A 17,741-nucleotide genomic window follows, 5' to 3' on the forward strand; every position below is an offset into this window, starting at 1 on the left:
ATTGCAGTCACAACCATTTTTTACACAATGGAACTTACTCACAAACATCAATGGGCAATTTGAAAAAACAATGTTGCAAGAAAGAAAAATACAAACCCCCTTTTTTTGTAACCATTTTAATCAAGCTAATGATCAGATTCTTACCTCAAAACGCATTCCGGGAAGAGTATTTTTGAAGAAGAGCTCCCAAATCTGCTGCTCTAAAACTCCATCTTTGTCCAAAATCCCCAATCTCTCCTCCAAAGACCATTATTTTTCTCCAAAAAAAAAGACCAAAAGAAAAGAACCCCCAAAAACATTTCCCAACTAGTTTTAAAATGAGAAACCCTATTTTTGCCCTAATTTTCAATTTCGAAATTAGGCATTTATTTTTTTTTTGAAAATAAAAGAAACATGAGGATGGAAATCATTATTTTCCATTACTCAATGAATCTAACTTGTTTTATTCTCATTAAAACTAACACGCTTCTATTTCTTATTTAATCTCTAATTTTAATCTCTCAATATCAATTTAGGCCTACATTTTTATTTCGGAACTATTAACAAGGGTGAGATATTTAAATTAATTTAAATCTCAAAAATCGATCCTTTACACTATATGAATTTGCAAGTAAAAAGAATAATTTCCTTTTAAATAATCCAATTTTCCCTTTCTCTTCCAACATGCGAAAATGATTAATTTATTTCTATTTCCCACATGACTTTAAATCTTTCCTTTCTAAAATGCATAACTCATTAAAATCGTAGTTATTAAAATTAACTATTAAATTAACTCGCTACAACATAATAAAGCGACATTTTTAAATAAATGATTAATCTAATGCAAGAGTCTTATTTATTCTAATTTCTCAACTACAAATGCATAAATGTTACAAATGCGTAAATGAGCACACTAACCCAAGTTAAATACCTTAAGCTTGCTACAATAATAATTAAAGCAATCCCTTTAAATTAACGATTACTTGTATAGAAGAAACTACCTATTTAAATTTATATATCACTAATGTGTACGTTTACTTATTAAATTGAATTTAATACTTAGGATAACAAACTCCACTTACCTCGCGCAAGGCACACAAATCGAGGAAGTCCTCCAAATCTCTTGACATGCATCCCAATGAAAAGCAAGCCCCACGAATCCACACACGATGCTCACCTAACCATGGCTAAGGCAAGACGAGAGTTATATGACCACCAAATCCAAATTCTAAAGATGAAGGAGGCATACTCAACCTTGCAAATCCCAAAGGAGATGAACCTTGCCCTAGGCGGTGTTGTACCTGCAATCTCCTGCACCCATGAATTCATGCAAGCATACATATACATATACATATTCAATGAAGGCGTTAGCTCAAGATTTATCACAAGGGTTAGGAATAATTACATTTACACGAGAATCGATGCAAAAGCACAATAATAAGTATGCACAATTATTTATATTATCTAAACTACACATTGCATCACGGTTAACCTACCATTCAAGAATGCCACATAGGAAGTCAATCAAGGTCAAACAAGTTTTTACAAGTCCGACTAGGGTATGGGCATTACATTCTCCCCCCCTAGGTTTCGACTTACTCCTGGAAGTCGCAAGGCTAAACGGAAATACTGCAACACTTATTAGCCCTTAAACTCAATTAACAATCATCAATTTGCACAACCAACTATTTTGCCATCAACTTAGAACATTATTCATACATCCTCTACAAGTGTCATCATCCATCAATAAAAATGCATCTATCATCATTCGCATCTTCAAATATGCTATAATTTACACACAATCCTAGTAGAGAAACAAGACATTTTCCCTTTTTATTACACCAAATTTAAGTAATTTAAAATATATAGACACAATTATCATACTCATTTATCAAACATGACAAGAAAATATGCTCTCAAGGTCAATTTCTCTCACCAATTCATCTCTTTCACAAAACTTTATTGCATAGAACTACCTTCAAATATCAATTCCTACAACCAAGTTAACTTTTCAACAAATAAGAGCAACGTAAGAACTCAATTGTTTACACTTTTCAAACATACAAGAACCCTTCCAATGACTATGCCCCATAACATAGCGACAAGTTAATTCCATTTAATCCATGATTACACATAATATCCATCCACAAGACTGGTTTGCACAACACAATAGGCCACATGTGAGCATGTCTAATGCTCGGTCAAAGGTAACATATATGATCCACATCTCTATGCCTGCTCTCAGAATAAATACATGATCCACAAATGTCCAACATCTCACTCGAGGGCTTGATGGTGCTAGGGTACACCATAGCGGTGCTACCTTCCATACAAGTCCCTCATGAATATCCCTTGTTGTGTAAGGTGTTTAGCCTCCAAGAGATAGTCACCACTCATAGGTAGGTAGTGGATCCTAGCTATTTTCACAGCCTCACATACCTCCATCCTCAAGGTTCCCTGCGTCTACTTCCTTGTATACACTCATCCAAGCCCATCTCCTACGCTCTTGGTGAGGAATTCACATTGCAACACAAGACCAGCTTATGAAAACAACAAGGATAAACCAGTTTAGCCACCAAAGTACAAAAGATTAAAGATAATAATTGTCAATTCCAACAATAAAACAAGAAAATAATTTCCGGATTTGCAACATCAAATCAAGTAAGATCAAGATTGCAAGATCATGGCTAAACTGTCAAGGTCAAAGTAAAATAAATTGCTGGCCCACAAAGAAATAAATAAATAATTAAAAGAAAATCATAATTGCACATTACATCACTACGTGACTAGTAGCTAGCCACCAACGAGGAAGGAAGGAACAATCGTCTAGCTATCCTAGTAGCTCATCATGTGGTGTGGCCAAGTCACACATCCACATGGCATGGCAGTGTGCACCTCGACATCACCCCGCATCACGTCGTCACGTGGCATGGCTCTACCCAATACCTAGTGGTAGGCCGCATGGAAATGTCTACTACATCCCGCATCATGTCTCAGCATGACATGGGAATACTCCAAGTGGACAAAGCACGCAATGGACGTATCCCACATGGTAGTGTACCCCGTGGATAAGGCACGCGCCGGTCACACTCCGCATAGCGATGTTCCTCTCAGGATACTCGTCGTAAGCCAGAGGTATACATGGCTAAGGTCTACCCACAAGTCTACCAACACTAGTCAGTTGGCAACTTATGTAAGAACAATAACATGCCTCTCATGAAGACAAGGCAACAGATGCTCCAATAGAATTCCATCTATAGGCTCAAAAACTGTCATCTATATGCTCAAAATAAAGGATAGGAATAAGGCTGGCACACATGAACCTCGTAAATCAGTTCATCACAAGGGGAAGTATTGAGTACACCTATGTTATAGCTTCATTACAAAACTATATTTTTCCTCAAAATAGGGAAGCTAAAGTCACTTCGCGTTGACATTACTCGTAGCTGCTCATACTATTCAAGGAATGGTGACTTCTACTACTACCCCTTCACATACTGACTTATCAACAACCCGTGGGTTGGCACTCAGTAAGGAAACAAATAAGCAACATCACATAGATAGGTATGGTTTCCCATACTCATAAACAAACATATTCCCCATGGTTGATTACTTCACCATCCCATGGGCACACCAAACAAGTACGGGTTTTCTCACAACACACATAGAATAGCACCATTACTGGTTTAGTCACATTTACGGGGAGTACTTTACATTATGCTAACATATACTTAAGGGAAGTTTTGATTATGCTTTACACATGAATCACCAAACAAAGTTTACTCTAGATCCACGTACTGAAATTTTCAACAATTCAAATTTACACAAAGAATTAACATCATTCTGATATCTTTCTCAATCTTCCCTAAGCATTTTCATTCACATTACTAACTATGCAATTTCCCTTTTCAAGATGAAAAACTTTCCCCTTTCAATTAGAAGCTCAAAGCAACATACAATGTCATATGCTTTATAACAAAATTTCTTCTTAAATCACTGCATTCCAAATAGTATTTCAAAGACAACAATTCCTATATTTTAGACAAGAGGAGGAAGAGAGTTGGAAAATCAACTATTTCCTACGAATACACAAGAATTTCAAAATCACACCATATGCTCGGATATAAGTTTATCATTTGAGTTGCACGGTTTTCATCTTGCTATCTTTTAGGAAGGTGTCAAAGCATCCTAACATGACATTTCTAATCATTATTGTTGCACTATAATGTTCTAGTTTTCCGAACAAGAATTCAAAACAATCAAATTTTCTTTTGTAATACAAGCCTTCATGAGAACAATCACCATTCGTGATACGATACAATACGATAATACATCAAATTTAACATTGAAACTTCATAATATGATAAGGAGGTAAATGAAGAGCTATATACTAGATTTTACACATTTAATGCTTACAATTCAACAAGTCTTTCATTTACTCTTTCTTAAACACAATAAGGCAATTATCTATATCCAAAGCAAGTTAAAAGTGCGTCACTTAATAGGTCCTAAATCACACTAGTTGAATAAGCACATAAAACAATCTTTTGAGGAGCACATTACTTCACTCTTGAAGCTACTACAACATGCCCACTTTTGGTATTCCTTTCACATCAAGCAATTTTCACAAAATCAACTACACGCATATTAATGCACCTTACTTAAGATGAAATTTAACTATATTACTCCTACCAAGAACATGGAGAACCCTTTAATGCAAACATACAATTTCCTATCATTAACCAAAAATTAACTCCCAAACCATTCCCTTTCACAATCTAAAACACAAAAACGTTATGAGGCTCACACAAGGGCTCAAGAAATATCATCCTTTTTCTTGCAGTAAGAAAACTTAAATAAGAGATAATTACCCATATCAAATCCTTTTAATTTACTAGAGAGAGAAGAGGAAGAGTCATAATCACTCAATTTACTACATAATAAGCATTAGTATTTGCCATACTAGTCTTTCAAGTGGACAATCATTAAGATAGATCAAAACCATAAACAAGCACATTTCGTACTTTTAGATCCTAGACATTAACAACCAACCCAGATGGATTAGTCAAAAGAGTAAAACAAAGCAAGAATGAAGGTAAATACGAATCCTTTTCAAAGTAAGAGAAGTCATAGACCAAGACCTCAATAAGCAGACAAAACACCGATAATTATTTCTAAAACACCCACATCATTAAGGTGAAAACAAGATGTGAACGCACACGTTACACACAAGTAGGGTTTGTCAAATCACACCCTCGCATCAAGGTGGGAAAGCATACAACATAGGGTAGACACACACACACCAACTAAGGGCACAAGAGAAACCAAAGATCCCAGTGTTGCAACTTGGCTCTGATACCAAGTGTAATGCCCAGCCAGGAAACACCTAAGGGTTTAAGTTAAAAACACTCAATTAGAGTGTAAATTTTTTTTTTTTATAATAATAATTTAGAGAGTTAATGAAAAGTTACAATATTAAGATAGATTGAAGTTATCTCAAAGTTCTCTCTAACTAGATAACACAGCGAAAGGCTAAAATGATCCTAAGGAGTTTCCTAACGCGATTACATAACCTTACACCTAACTCAACTTGCGTCATTAGATCCATTAAACTGGATATCTTAATTACGAGATAATGCATAGATCTTGATTATATATGTGTTCAATGGTTTGACATCTTATAATTTTAGGAAGCGTTCATTTACCTTGGGTGGTTAGGAGGCCATTGAGAGATTATTTAATCATTGCACTTTAAATTCATAATTACATTAAGAGGCCTCCAAAAAGGTTCATGCATTTAATATAATGAAGTTCATTCATTTGGGTTTAAGGTAACCACCCACAATCGATATCTTTCTTAAATATTAAAAGTATGGTTAATCAGATGAGATTCATTCATTAAGGATTAACTACAATTAATAGAGTGAGGTCTCTTCATTTGATTTCATGCATAGCCAATTAATGAGTTGTAGTTCTTTTATGAAAGATAAAATGTGAGTAGCCATAGAATTCATTGAAGTTCTAATAATGCAAATTAATGGACAAATTTCATTAAGGTGGATATGCATTAGGACACACGAGAGCATCCTTAAATTAAAATATCGTTAGCTAGATGACATTCATCATTTCAAGATTAGAATAATAAGATCATAGTGACGTTCTTCTATAAAGGTTAAAACATAATTATCTTATTGCATATCACTCCCTTTTTTTTTTTGTTAAATGAAGTTAATATGAGAGAGATACTTTTACTAAGCTTTAATGCATAAACAACTAATCAATTATTTCCCATTTTAGTTCAATTTTAGCAATCATAAGGGATTCTTTTTATAAGGGTTAAAATATGGAATTCTAGTTGAGTCCACACAATTATCAAATTAATCTGGTGAGGATTATTGGTTACAATTACAACATAATTAACTAAATATATTCATCCAATATCGTGGAATTTAATTAACATGGCGTTGCTCATTTAAGAAGATAAAAGTAAATACCTATATGATGTTTATCCTTTAGAATCCAACTTAGAAATTATAACGTTAATCCTATCTTTGTTTTCGCATACTCATTTGTTCAATTTACATGCTTAATAACAAGTTAATCCAATGATGTAACTTAGCAAGATTCTTTCCACTATTACTACTTTTAATTCACATTATCAAAATACTTTTTCCATAATCTTAATTACAAACTTCCATTAACCTGATTACTACGTTTGTCAAGATGAATAATTTTATGCACTTAGATTTAAATTCGTTAAATTCCATCATACACTTTGCAAGATAACAACCATACATGATAACTTAAAGCATGAAACAAAGGAAGCTAAAACATCGCATAACACAGATATGATCTCGGAGTTCACCCTTAAGGGGCTACATGTCCAGGTCTGCTCAACTGCAAGACCCCTTTGGTATTATATCATTAGGAATACATGATCTATAAGTCTTTTACATCTTTGCCACTTAGGCGAATAAAATAAATATACAACAGACATCCCGGTCGGAATTTACATAATGATCCCTTTTGAAGCGGATCCAACTGAACACTTCAAGCAATTACAAGTACTAATGACTGACGATACTCTGACTAGGAACGTAAATGGCTATGACCAACACAAGTAAACAGATGACAGAGTCCAAAAACAAACCTAGCAAGAACTTGCCAATACTTAACACCAGCGAAAAACATAAAATGAACTTGCCATCTTTACCATTATCTATTTCACATCATCGGGGGAGGAATGACTAAACTATTTGTTTTACTAAAAGAAGGTATCATCTACTTCCGAACCTCAAATCGACACATTATTAAGTTTCTGATGATCTCGTTAGCATATCAGTTGAGTTCTTCAAAATTTTCATGATGAACTTAAAATACTTTAACATTTAGATTCCTATTTCTAAGTTCACAGAATGAACAGATCGAATCACAAGTTGTTCCTGAATATCGTAATATTTTAAAAAGTGAAATCACCAATTGTTAAAATGCTATTCAATATATACATATAAATTTCTTTCAAATATATATATATATATATATATTAATCATATTATTTAATAACATTCGAATTTCAAATTTATTATTTATTAATACATATAATAATCTCCACATTAAATATATATTAATAAAAATTAATTATTATTTAAAAACTTTATAAAAAAAAACTATTAATAAAAACCAAATTAATTATTTTCTTATATCGTAGAATTTATTTATTTATTTTTTTTAAATTAAAATAAAATTAAAAAAAAACAAAAAAAAAACTAAAATAACAATGGGGTGGGGGTTCCACGTGGACCCCACGTGGCCCCCAAGGTAGCTCACGCTACCATTGGTAGTGTTGCTACCAAATGGTAGCAAGCGGCTGCCATGGCAGCGCTGCTACCATTTGGTAGCAGTCCGCTACCATGGAAGCAGACGCTACACCACACACCCCGTGGTGGAGGTTTATCCCCGCCATGGGGGTTTCTTCATTTTTTTTTTTGTTTTATATATTTTTTTGGAATTTTTTTCTACTGTCAAAAATAAAAAGGGTCACACAGCAGAAATAAAATACAGTCTCTCAGAGACTGTAAAATTTCATTTTCCAACAGCTTCTCTTCCCCCTTTTTTTTTTTTTTTTATATATTTTTTTGAAAGAGAATCACATTCCAGCAACCTCCCATTTTGAAAGGAAAACATAGTCCATAAATTTTCCAGCTTGCTCATAATAAACAACCAACTAGGAGACTATTTTTTTTGAAATAGACATGAACAAAACAACCCAAACAAAACATAAAAACCCCCATTCTCCATTTATTGCAGTCACAACCATTTTTTATACAATGGAACTTACTCACAAACATCAATGGGCAATCTGAAAAAACAATGTTGCAAGAAAGAAAAATACAAAACCCCCTTTTTTTGTAACCATTTTAATCAAGCTAATGATCAGATTCTTACCTCAAAACGCATTCCGAGAAGAGTATTTTTGAAGAAGAGCTCCCAAATCTGCTGCTCTAAAACTCCATCTTTGTCCAAAATCCCCAATCTCTCCTCCAAAGACCATTATTTTTCCCAAAAAAAAAAGACCAAAAGAAAAGAACCCCCAAAAACATTTCCCAACTAGTTTTAAAATGAGAAACCCTATTTTTTCCCTAATTTTCAATTTCGAAATTAGGCATTTATTTTTTTTTAGAAAATGAAAGAAACATGAGAATGGAAATCATTATTTTCCATTACTCAATGAATCTAACTTGTTTTATTCTCATTAAAACTAACACGCTTCTGTTTCTTATTTAATCTCTAATTTTAATCTCTCAATATTAATTTAGGCCTACATTTTTATTTCGGAACTATTAACAAGGGTGAGATATTTAAATTAATTTAAATCTCAAAAATCGATCCTTTACACTATATGAATTTGCAAGTAAAAAGAATAATTTCCTTTTAAATAATCCAATTTTCCCTTTCTCTTCCAACATGCGAAAATGATTAATTTATTTCTATTTCCCACATGACTTTAAATCTTTCCTTTCTAAAACACATAACTCATTAAAATCGTAGTTATTAAAATTAACTATTAAATTAACTCGCTACAACATAATAAAGCGACATTTTTAAATAAATGACTAATCTAATGCAAGAGTCTTATTTATTCTAATTTCTCAACTACAAATGCATAAATGTTACAAATGCATAAATGAGCACACTAACCCAAGTTAAATACCTTAAGCTTGCTACAATAATAATTAAAGCAATCCCTTTAAATTAATGATTACTCGTATAGAAGAAACTACCTATTTAAATTTATATATCACTAATGTGTACGTTTACTTATTAAATTGAATTTAATACTTAGGATAACAAACTCCACTTACCTCGCACAAGGCACACAAATCGAGGAAGTCCTCCAAATCTCTCAACATGCATCCCAATGAAAAGCAAGCCCCACGAATCCACACACGATGCTCACCTAACCATGGCTAAGGCAAGACGAGAGTTATATGACCACCAAATCCAAATTCTAAAGATGAAGGAGGCATACTCAACCTTGCAAATCCCAAAGGAGATGAACCTTGCCCTAGGCGGTGTTGTACCTGCAATCTCCTGCACCCATGAATTCATGCAAGCATACATATACATATACATATTCAATGAAGGCGTTAGCTCAAGATTTATCACAAGGGTTAGGAACAATTACATTTACATGAGAATCGATGCAAAAGCACAATAATAAGTATGCACAATTATTTATATTATCTAATCTACACATTGCATCACGGTTAACCTACCATTCAAGAATGCCACATAGGAAGTCAATCAAGGTCAAACAAGTTTTTACAAGTCTAACTAGGGTATTGGCATTACAGTTACATAAATCATTCCATAACCTAATAGAATAACATTGCACCTAAAATAGGTCACCATAAGCAAAATGTAACACCACTGATCAAATGGAACACGGACATGATAACCATTAGCATCCTAAGAACCTTATAGAAGTTACACCAACACCACTTATCATATCCATCAAAAGATTTTCAACAAAGCTCTATCTATAAAAACCTTACCAGTAAGCAAAAGGCTTACTAGAACATATGATAGGTTCTAGATCACCAAATCTAGAACCAACTGAATGTCACATGCACATGAATGACCAAACCAAACTAATTCCACTAAACTAAATGTACTAGAGAATACCAAAGATAGTCTCCAGATCAACATCACAATCCAACCACTTGACCAGAACTCGGTAGATAGCCAAACGAGCTAGTGTTGACATCAATGACAAACATAAATGTAACACATAATCAATTCCTCCAAATTTCCAACAATCTTCCCCTTTGGCATTGATGGAAACACTAGATGCAAAAAAAATCCAAGTGCCAAGAAGTGCCAAACAAGTATCCCCCAATGGAATACGTCCAACAAATGATATATCAGTGAAGTTATGAATCAATTAAACATCCATAGACCAAACTCCCCCTCATGACTAATATCTCTATTTTTCACATGTATATCTCTCCTCCTTTGACATCAATGATAGAAATCTTCCATAAAAATTAAATAAAAACCATCAATCCTCTGAACCACACAACTGACTACTCCCCCTGAGTAGTAACACCAACTCATCAATTTGTAATGAATGATAGTTCTGATAATGCATACCAGACTAATACCAATCAGCATCACTTAAGTCTCAACTGGAGGGGTAGAGACCCCCAATGTGTCTCTAAAGTACTCAAATGATTCCTTGGTCAAAGGTTTAGTGAATATATCTACAATTGTCTCTTTAGCATTCACATACACCAATTTGAGTTCATTTTCTTCTACCTATTCCTTCAAAAAGTTATACTTGATTGATATGTGCTTTTTCTTTGAATCAAATACCACATTATTTGATATGTCAATAGCAGTAGAGTTATCACAATGAATAACTATCGGTTCATTATAATCTACCCATATCTTTCAAAATTTTCTTCATCCATATAACTTGTGTACAACTAGTAGCAGTAGCGACATACTCGGCTTCAACAAAAGACAAAGAAGTACATGACTGTTTCTTGTTGATCCATGAAAAAAGTTTCTTTCCAAGAAAGAAAACTCTACCAGATGTGCTTTTGTGATCATCTATATCTCTAGCCCAATCGCATTTGTATATGCACATAGTGTAAAGTAATCATCTTTAGGATACCACAAGCCATATTCAGTTGTTCCTTGAAAATATCTGAAAATCCTAGCTACCAAACAAAAAGTTTCATCATAATCAATTCCTTCCTTCTGAGAATATCCTTTGTAGACCAATCTAGCCTTGTTCCTCACAACTTGTCCATCTTCATTCAATTTAATCCTAAAAACCCATTTAGTTCCAATAACATTCTTATTTTTAGGCCAGAGAACTAAAGTCCATGTGTTGTTCTTTTCTATCTGATCCAATTCCTCTTCCATAGCCTTCATCCAACATTTATCCTTTCATGCCTCAACTACTAATGTCGGTTCCATTTGAGAAATTAATGATACCTCTTCAACTTCCAACCATCTCCTTGTCACCACTCCTTTTCTCTTATCCCCAATGATCTGATCTTCTGAATGATTTAATCTTACATACCTAGGAGTCTTCTGACTTTGTATTTCTCTACTCTGATCTTCAGTTACTGTTGACTTTTTTGATACTATCAGGGTAATTGGTTCAACATTTTGTTTTGATACAAGCATTACTAGATTAGTTATGATCATTTCCACTTCCGAATCTCTCTCATAAGTTTTGATTTGACCTTTGTACAACTCATCTATCTTGACATTAGTGGTCTCCACAATTCTTTGCAATCTTTTGTTATAACATTTGTATGCTTTACATTCATTTAAATAACCAATAAATATCCCTTCATCACATCTAGGATCAAAATTTCTAATTCACTACCAAAGATTCTAAAATTCTTAACAGTAGATGTATGACCAAACCATAAATCATAAGCTGACTTATCGGTAAACCAAACCAGATCCAAGATCTAATAAATCTTCATCAGATAACCTTCAAACTAACTTCTCCAAAGTCTGAAATAGACTTTCAAACCACTATCGAGGGTAATGCAAGATATCTCATCAATTTGCCTCCCCCTAATGCTAATGCCTTAGTTACTGGATACATTCCTTTTGCTGATGTAGCAATACCTTGTTCTATCGAATGAACATCTGGGGTATTTGACTTTGTCGATTGATCCTCAGACCTCATAACCCTCTTATTCTCATGCTCCTTTTGGATATCATCAACCTTTTGCTTTCCCTTCTCATTGGATTTGTGATTTACTTCCGGTAGGTTTTTGCTTCTCCAAAATTTAGCAATATTTCCTACTTTGTTGCATGCATAACAAGTGACATTGTTCTTTTGAATTTCCTTGTTGTAACCTTGATTATTTCTTGACCTACATTGATTAGCCATATGTCAAAACTTTCCATATGCATGAAATTTTACATTCATTCTACAATCTATTGTCCTATGACCATACTTTTTGCAATTGAAACACTGACTGGTAAATGAATTATTGTTTTGATTCACTCTATTTCTGTATTGACTTGCCATATGACCAAACTTATTGCAAACAAAGCATCTACCATTAAATTTATGCTCACTGGGTTGCCTTACCAATGACCTTTGATTCCAGTTGACTGGTTGATCTTTAGACCAAATGTATCATCTTGATTTGCAGTACCAAAGCTTTCTCCATGCTCAAATCCAAGACCTCTACTGTCTCTAGTGTCCCTTTGATTCTTCAATAATTCAAGCTTAGAAAAACTAGCCTTGAACTTATATTTGTACTCATTTTCGGCATCCCAATCACCTCTTAGGACTGTCATCATTCTTTCCAACTCTTTCTCATTGTTCTGAGATTGCACCAATTTAGTTCTCAATATCTCATTCTCATGTGCCAACCTAATGAATTATTCAAATCTATCTTTCAAAGATTTGGAAAGATTTTCTTCATTCTTCTTCTGGTCTTCAATATGCTTGGACATCCACATGGTTAGGGATTGCATTTCATTCCTCATGACACCATTTTGCTGACTCAAATTCTAACATAGTTCATTTAAAGCATTCTTCTCTTCATCGTCTTGATTTTGTAAGAGTTATTTCCTTTTAGCTTGTGCAGATGACAACCTCTCTTGTAGAGTAAAGATGAATTCCTTCACAGATCTCATCTCATCTTGAAACTTCATGTTCTTTAATCTTTCAACATCATAGTCTTCAAGAGCTACTTCAAGGTCATTCCTTAAACTCATCTCCATAGATTCTGGATACATTATCTTCCTCAAGTTGTTAGACTTATTCTAAGGCACCAAGCTCTAATACCAATTATTGGAATCTAAGAACATTGAGAGGGGGGGATTAATGAGTGTTATCCCAAAGATTAATTCTAACCTTATTTGCACAACAACTTAGCAACAAGCATCCATAGAAGAAAAAAACAAGAAGTAATAATGCAAGCACAAAGATGAACACCATAACACCATAAATTTATATGTGGAAAACCTCAATGAGGAAACACCATGGTGAGATTGGAGACCCACAATATCTATCCATTGATTCGATGAATAAATATTACATATAAGGGGCATGCACATGCAGAAAGACCAACAGACTAGAGCATAATGCTCATCACAAAAGGAGCCTCACTAACTACAAGAAATCTTCAGACTACAATTTGGAAAGAATATTGAACTGCAAGAATAACATCTCCTATGCCTAAGTATAGTTCTAATTAAGCTCAATACCAAAGGTCTTAAACCTCTTACTCAAACCCAATTTTATCACCTATGATTGACCAAAACTTTTTCAAATGATTACAACTTTATTCGCATATAGATAATCCCATAACCCATGATCGATGATCTACAAAGAGATCTTACATCATATTTATACCAACCTAGGACCTAAACAATTAGGTCATCCACCTAAAAGATAATACAATAAATCCATTACATAAACCCACAAACCAATGATAATCCAAGTCAACCTAAGATCAAAACAAAATTAACTAAACAATAAATATAACTGGTACCACATCGGGAGCATCCACCAATATGTTACATAAACCGGTCCATAACCTAATAGAATAACACCAGACCTAAAATAGGTCACAATAAGAAAAATGCAACACCACCGATCAACTAGAACACGGATATGATAATGATCAACATCCTGAGAACCTTTTAGATGTCACACCAACACTACTTATCGAATCCATCAAGAGATCTTCAATGAAGCTGTGTCGGTAAAACCCTTACCAGTAACCAAAAGGCTTACTAGAATGCATAATAGCTTCCAGATAACCAAATCTTGAACCAATTGAATGTAGTGAATAATATCGGAGATAGTCTCTAGATCAACATCACAATCTAACCACTCTACTAGAACTTGGTAGATAGCCAAGCAAGATAGTGTTCACCTTAATGACAAACATCAATACAAAACGTAATCAGTTCCTCCAAATTTCCAACATGCCCTAACTGAAAAGTGTATTTAGGGCTAGTTGGAGAAGAGATTTTGTGTTGGTAGTTTGAAAAGAAGGTTTTGGCAAATCAGTTTGAAGTGTCTACATGTGTAGAGCAAAGCTATGCTGAAAAGGATATGTACTAGAAAGAAAGGAACTATGTTGTTCCATAACAATAACAATAGTTTGAAATCCCTTATTTGAGTAGATCCTAATAGGTCTGATATTTTAAATCCCTTCATCAGGTGGCTGATTAACTTGTTTTTAAAATTATCCAACATGGTTACTCTTAATAGGGTAGAGCTCCTAATAGGGTTGGGGTAAAATCCCTTGATCGGGTGACTCCTAATAGGGTCTTCTCTTAACCGGGCATATTGTAAGAGCTTAACTAGGCTAGGCCTTTAAGTGGATGCATTCCAAAAGATTGCAAATACATATTGTGGGTTCTAAATCCCACCATACTTTTCCTAGTTGGGTTTCCATGTTAAAAATCTCTGTGTTCATGTGGTGGATGCATTTTTTATTTTCTACATTTGATATCTTTAATTTGTTTTCATATTGATGAACACTTGAGTGAAGGGTTTGTTAAATCAACTTAGAAAATTGTTTCATTAGTTACGAGTACATTTTTGTGAAGTGTTGCGGATTTGTTTTATTCTGATTCACCCCCCTCTCAGTAATAACTGGATCCTCATAATAATAGATTTCCCACTACCGGATATTGATTTAATAGTAGGTCTTATAGGAGGTCATGTGATATTATCATTGATGGATGGATTCTCTAGGTATAACCAAATCAAAAAGCACCCGAAGACCAACCTAAAACAACATTTGCTTGTCCTTGGGGTACCTTTTTTTGTAATGTTATGCCCTTTCAATTAAATAATGTGGGTGCTACATATAAAGAGAAATGACAACCATCTTTAATGACCTCGTGCACACTATTGTAGAGGATTATGTTAATGACCTCTTGGGAAATTGAGTAATAAGAGAAACACACCTCAATATCCTATCTCTAGTTTTTGAATGTTTGGAAAAATACAAAGTTAGACTAAATACCAAGAAGTGTGTCTTTTGGGTAACCTCTAGGAAACTCCTTGGATACATTGTCTCACAAAGAGGAATTGAAGAATATCTAGTGAAATTCAAAGCTATATTAGAGATATAACAACCAAAGAACATTAGTCAACTTCGGTGTCTACAAGGAAGACTTCAATCGATATGTAGATTTATCATAGAAATCGTAGATAAATGTCATCCTTTTCAACATGTACTTCACAATAATATCAAGTTCAAATGAGATAATAAGTGTCAAAAGGCTTTCCAAATTCTCAAAGATTATCTTTTAAATCCACCAACATTGATGCCACCTATTATATGAAAATCCCTATTACTTTATATATCAGCTATGCAAATAGCACTAGGGGCACTCTTGGTGCAATAGGACAATGAAGGTAAGGGAAGAGAAGTATACTATATCCATTGCAGATAGGTTGGTTAAGAGATTAACTACACTCCAATTGAGCATACATGTCTTTCTATAATTTTTTCCTTGCATAAATTAGGTCATTACATGTTAACTTATAACACAAATATTTTTTCAAGTATAGATCCACTCAAATACCTTCTCAATAAGATGACACTCATGGGCATGTTAGAAAAATGGGTTATGGTCCCGAGCGAGTTCAACATTGAATATGTGGACATAAAAGTAATTAAAGGACAAGCTATTGTAGATCAGCTAGTAGATTCACCTATGATTGATGACACTCTCATTGTCTCGGAATTCCTAGATGAATCCATTCTTACGGTGAAAAATGTAAAGCCTTGGCAAGTATATTTTAATTGTTCATACACATGGCATGGTGTAGGAGTTGGTATCCTCTTCATCACACCTCAAGGGGACTCCATTCCTAAGTCATATATATTTTTATTCCCTTGCATGAATAACATAGAAGAATATGAAGTATTAACAATAGGACTATGAATCACAGTTCATTGGAAGATTTAGGAAGTTCATTTTTTTGTGTACTCTCAATTTGTGATTCATCAAGAAAATGATGACTATCAAACAAAAGATGAAAATTTAATTCATTACAGGAAAATGGTCGATAATTTTAAGCAATATTTTACATAGATAATATTTGAATAGATTCTAAGGGATGATAATCAAGGTGTAGATGTTATGGCTACCATTGCTTCTTTGATTGATATGCCTTAGAATGAGACCTTATATGAGTTCTTGGTGGATAATCTTGTGCTTCAGCCATATGAGATCACTCCTGCATAAATGATATGTGTTGTTGGTCCTAATTTCCCTTGCTATGGAACCACTTTCACTTACCTTCATGATAATATCCTTCAACCTAACCTTTCCAACAATCAACATCATACCTTCATTCGTCAATCTTCCCACTATATGATTTTAGCCAATACCCTTTATGATTGAGGTCTAGATAGTACTCTCCTTAAATGTTTGAAAAGTGACAAAGCTCAAATTTTGTTATGTGAGGTTAATGAAGGTATATGTGATGCTCGCTATAGTGGTCCAACCTTAGCCAATAAATTGATAAGGGCTAGATTGTTGGCATATGTGCAAAGCTTGATGACATGATGATAATGTATGTTGTCATTGATGTCAATATGGTGAAGTATGAACCGGTATATTGAAGTAAGCAAACTGGAAAATGAACTGGTATGATGATGTGAACCGGTATATGTGAAAAAGTGAACCGTTATGTTGAATGAGAACCTCTATATGGGAAGTTTTGTATCGGGGTTTCATTTGGCATGACTACCGGTTGGTAGTCTCAACTTCAAGGTTTCTGGTTGATACATTCCAAGCCTGTGTGATTCAATTGATGACATCATGTGATGAGTTAGCATTGTAATGAAGGTCAGATAATGTTGCCATGTCTACCTTATGCACATAAAGTATTTCCTTGAGGATCTTGCATGAAGAAGATTGATCCTATCTACCTCAGGAATGTGAGGTCTCTGTAAATGGTGGAGAGCTCATGATGGCTTATCAACTTCCTGAAGTAGCAAAGAATTAACATTGGAGAACATCTTGAGATCTGTTCAAGACTGTTGCATTCAATGCAGTGTGATTAACAGTTAGGATTGAACCAATTGAATTGTTTAACCTAAATGTTTAGGGTTTAAGGTTTATGCTACCAACCTATATGTTTCCTATAAAGTCAATGATGTTTTTCATTTTGAGTTGTTGGCAAATGTTATGTGTGTATCCAAGTGAAGAGATACTTGATTCTTGCTAGATTGAAGAAG

The sequence above is a fragment of the Cryptomeria japonica genome, chromosome 1, assembly GCF_030272615.1.
Source record: "Cryptomeria japonica chromosome 1, Sugi_1.0, whole genome shotgun sequence".
Classification (NCBI taxonomy): Eukaryota; Viridiplantae; Streptophyta; class Pinopsida; order Cupressales; family Cupressaceae; genus Cryptomeria; species Cryptomeria japonica.